This window comes from Schistocerca americana, chromosome 10 (assembly GCF_021461395.2).
Source record: "Schistocerca americana isolate TAMUIC-IGC-003095 chromosome 10, iqSchAmer2.1, whole genome shotgun sequence".
NCBI classification, from domain to species: Eukaryota; Metazoa; Arthropoda; class Insecta; order Orthoptera; family Acrididae; genus Schistocerca; species Schistocerca americana.
Window position 1 is genome coordinate 80238962 of NC_060128.1, and position 4881 is coordinate 80243842.

The 4881-nt window shown below is 36.3% G+C and overlaps 1 long non-coding RNA gene across 1 annotated transcript in view; it reads right to left on the bottom strand.

Annotated features, from left to right (window-relative positions):
- LOC124552708 overlaps positions 1 to 4751 on the bottom strand; it is a 73823-nt gene extending 69072 nt beyond the window's left edge. The window contains exon 1 of the long non-coding RNA XR_006967960.1: positions 4669 to 4751. This is a non-coding gene — a long non-coding RNA (uncharacterized LOC124552708). The remainder of the gene's footprint in view (positions 1 to 4668) is intronic.
- Between the last annotated feature and the right edge of the window lie 130 nt (positions 4752 to 4881).

Sequence of the window (4881 nt, forward strand, 5' to 3'; positions counted from 1 at the left end):
AGTTTGTTATAAAGCTTAACTCCCATGTGAAAAGTACCTTTTTGGCACAGTGCTGTGCTGATTTGAGTCATATGTAAGTTTCTGTTTTGTCTGGTAAAGTGCTCATGTATATCACAGTTTTTTTGCAGTCTCCGGTCCTTGCCTATTACATTTAATTTAAAGAACAAAAGGGTTTCCACAATGTATACACACGGTAATGGGGGAATACCAGATTTCTTAAACAGGGGTTTACAAGAGTCTCTAGGCTTGCACCCAAACAAGATTCTAATGGCCCTTTTTTGTAGTTTAAAAGTGCTATTAGTTATTTTAGAGTTTCCCCAGAAGGTGACCCCATATCTAAGACGAGAATGAAAGTACGCATGATATGCATTCAATACTGTTTTCTCACTACAGCGTGATTTTAGTGAACAAAGAAGGTAACATGTTTTGCTCAGTTCTGCATTGAGATATTCTATATGCTTATTCCATCTGATGTTACTCTGCAGCCAAAGTCCTAAGAATTTGGTTTCAGTACTGTTACCAACTGGTTCGTCATTGATAGGGACTGATGGGATAAACATGTCCTTGTTAGGAACATTGTGGAATTTTAGAGCAACGGTTTTCTTACTGTTTATTACAATCTGATTACTCAGTGCCCAGCTGCTAAGTTGTTTCGTGACCGTGTTTACTGTCTGCTGTAACTGTTCATCGTCGTCTCCTTTTAGTAGAATCGTGGTGTCATCTGCAAATATGATTGTTTTGTGTGCATCAACATTTAAGCTTAGATCATTTATGTACAGAAGAAACAGAAGGGGTCCCAATACGGATCCTTGGGGTACACCACATTTTATTTGTTTATAGTCAGATAAGTGATTAGATACCATTTTTAGTTCAATATTTGTGTGCTTGACGCACACTGCCTGCATACGATTTGTCAGGAAGGAACTGATCCACTTGTTGGACAGACCTCGAATACCATATCTTTCTAGCTTTGATAGCAGAATTTTATGGTCCACCATGTCAAAAGCTTTTGACAAGTCAATAAAGTCTCCTATTGTTTCCTGTTTTTTGTCCATCAGGTTCAGGATGGAGTTGTGTCTTATTATCATCTCTAAATAAACAGCCTATACTGCTGCCTATCCTCCTATGTTGGACATTCTGTACAGAAGATAGCTGTCAACTGTTATGTGAAATCCTAGTTACAAAGTTTCAAGAACCAGTATTGAGTGAGAATTTATTTATTTATTCATAAAAAAAAAAGGAGAAGAAGAAGAAGAAATCTCCAGGTTGTGGAACACAGAACAAACACAAAACAAAACAGTGTACACAACACAGTAAAAATACAGTATATTTCAGGAGATGCATAAATTTTAGCTTTATCAACAAAAGAGCTTGCACTACTTGCAGTAGCAATGCTGTCTTGTTTCAAATCTCTTTTATCTCAAGTATTCTAAAATTTTGATTCTGAATAGAAGCAATGATCTGATACGAATGTGTTTAGCGTTTTTCAAAAGACTGTGATTGATCATACGATTTTAGTTTATGTAGAATACTGTTGTAAATCTGTATACCACTGTTTGTTGTGGAAGTTTTGTAAGCCAATTTCCTTTACTGACTGGACATGAAGCCTTTTCTTTTGTCTTGTATCATGCTCATAGATATTAAAATTTTTGCTTATCTTTTAAATTCTTTCTAAGACACTTACAGAGTTCTAGTATGTACGCAGTAAAGTGGGAGGATTGACAACTTTTGAAAGAGGGGTTTGCAACAATCTATTTGTTGAGCTTGTTGCATTGATATTATAGTTCTTTCTGGTTAGGAAAATTAGTCAACTAGATGGGGTATTGCTCCAGAATATAATTCTGTACAGTAGCATGCTATGGAACATAGTTGGCAATTCAAACAGTGTTAAAACTTTCTTTAACAGAGAGTAATCATAGACCATAACTTATTTTATTTAGTGTTCCATTTATTTGTTTATAAGTGTATGCCATTTCAGTTATTCTGAGGTCATACGTCTAAAACCTCTGTTTCCAGTTTATACCACTCGTTTTCTTTTTAGGTGTGGTTCCACATTCATTTTCCCCCTTTTCCTTTAACAAACTTACTTTGGGAGTTGGTTTCCTCTAAGCCCTGTTTGCGTCTGAAACAAGGGCTGATGATCCTTGGTTTGGTCCCTTCATCCCTCAAACCAACCAACCAACCTTTGTTTCCAGAGAAGATGAACTTTTGTTGGAGATTATTGTCACACAGGTATTGTACGCATCCATCACCATCATCTTTTACACAGAAATTTGGGATTGCTGGTGTTTTTTTTTATCAGTAGTTTATCTATTTAGCTGTGTTGTAGTTTTATCTACAGCTGCTTGTAGCTGACTTGGGGTGTTTCCTATAACAAGGACGTGTGCGTCATCAGCAAAAGAAGTATTTGTTTGTAATTCACTGTTCAGGTCTAAATCATTTACATACAGGAGAAAGGCAACTGGTCCAAGAATGGATTCATGAGGGACTCCGTTTCTTACAATTTCTACAACTGAGAAACATATCCTAGTATTTTACTTTTGTTCATGTTTTATTTGTGTTTTCTGTTTCCTGTTTGTCAAGTTTGATACAAACCATTTTAGTGCAGTGCCTCTAACGCCATGTACTTGGAGGTTGTCCAGCAGTATGTCGTGGTCCAGTAAGGCAAAAACTTTACTTAAGCATAAAAAATGCTAGTGGCATTTTGTTTTTATTCATTGTTTGCAGGGCATTGTGTATAAAATCATAGCTGGCACTAGATGTCGATTTATTTTTCATGACTCCATGCTAAATATAAGTGAGAATTTTGTTTTTCTTCAACAAATTCATTAACATATTAAACATTACCTTTTCTATGATAACAATACATGTATGTGGTCTACAGTTTTCTGTATTTGATTTGTCTCCTTTCTTGTGAAGAGAGACCAGTTTAACAATTTTTAAACAGTCTGGAAATGTGCCTCTCAGAAAAGATGAAATGACCATAAATGCAGAACATAGTGCAGTCCTCTATGTATCCCTCTCATAGGGACCACAAACACAAGATTAGACACATTATAGTGTCCGTAGTTGCATTTAAGTAGAATGAAAAAAAAAAAATTTGGTAAATTGGAGTTGCCCTCTACCATGCACTTTACAGTAGTTTGCAGTGTGTGATTGTAATTACTTGATGTGATAGTTTCCGAATTGCATGCAAGTTGTTGTTCATGTACCTCAGAATCTTAACTCTACCATCCTTGTACATAACTGTCTGATGGGACTTGTGGTTAGTAATATGGACTGCAGCATTCACTCAGTGAACATCAGACAATACTTCATTATGCACTGTACAAATACATGCATACTAATCCGCAAGTTCCATTTTCAGTAGGCTTCAAATAAAACTAACAGACCTGACACGTAAACCTAAGATTCTGAAATCTGACTTGAAAGGCTTTCTTATGACAGATTCTCTTTTTCTGTCCTTGAGTGTCTCACAATTGATTAGAGCCTACAGTTCTATGGTGTTATTTATTTAGTTTTTAATTTTTACACTTTTATGAACATTCTGTGAACTATCTACTGGCTTATTCCATGACAATATCTTCAGATGACATGTTCCTTTGGAAACAAAACATATTAAATCTAATGACCCCATATCCTGCTGCTTGCCCAGATGCCAGGGACCTCCCTTAGAAGCAGCAATATGCTGCACACTGTCATGTTATTTCCTCACCTAATGTGATAAACCAGATTGTACTCAGATGCTAGGAGTAGATGAGAACTGAAGGCATTGGTAAAGCTGTAGTGTACATACAGTGAAGCACAGCGCTATCTACCTTCGAGGCTTTGATCTAGGTGCTGAAAAATCTGTCCTAGAAAGGACTGGAACAGAAGAAAGTTGTTCTTCCTTTTTTTAAAATATTTACAGTAACATTCCCTGGGTAAGAATCATGTACAATGACAGATTAATCGTTTTATTGCTCAATATAAGAGCAAAAAGGTACTGCGAAAATGCAAATGAGGCTTGGAGGAGCTATTTTATAAGCATATTGAGCAAACAGATTACATACAAACATATGTTGTTAAAATGACTAGCTATTATCCTCTTGTCCAAAATATGGAAACTGATTTCTGTACTGTTGGACGCAAGCAAAAAATGAACGGAATTTTTTGGCCTGTTGACACTCTCATCACTATTGCTGATGCTCAGTGACGAGGTAACGGGTAATCAGTCATAACTTTTATTCGGAGGGCCTCCTCATTATTTTTGCTTGCAAATACACTGCAGTCAAGTAAATTTATTAGGTGTTATCAACTGGCAATTTACCACACTACAAAACATATTAAAATTGGTAGTAAACTTATGATTCAATTTCTTAAACCTCCTGAATTTCATTACGTTAAAGTGCAAATTTCTTTCTGTTACGAAAAAAGGCGTTACAGTGTGGTGTCACTTGCTGATGCAGCAGGCTTTATTGATGTTCAGCTGCAAGCTTAAAGACAGATTAACAAGGGCTTCCCTTGATCTATGTTGTGGTCTGTCATGGAATCACTTTGGTTTCTTTTCTAAAAGTGCTATGTAATGAACCCGCTCTCCACTGTTAATTTCCGCTTCTTCACCCTGATAACGCACATTTTGTAATAGCTAAGAGCTTAATGTCAATTGTGACTGCAATCAGTGCTTACTGAGTCCATATTTGCTTCTCCGGCTACAAATGTTGACAGTTTATACTATATTCCCCGCGCAAGTAATGAAAACAAGAAAATCGTTCAACCCATAAAGACTTACTTTGTTTTTATTAAAACATCTCTCGATTTTTCCACATATCGAATTAGTAGCCCTAGTGTTAGTTCATTGCTTCGCCACCAGAGTATTCCGAGCTCGTCATGACGTAATGT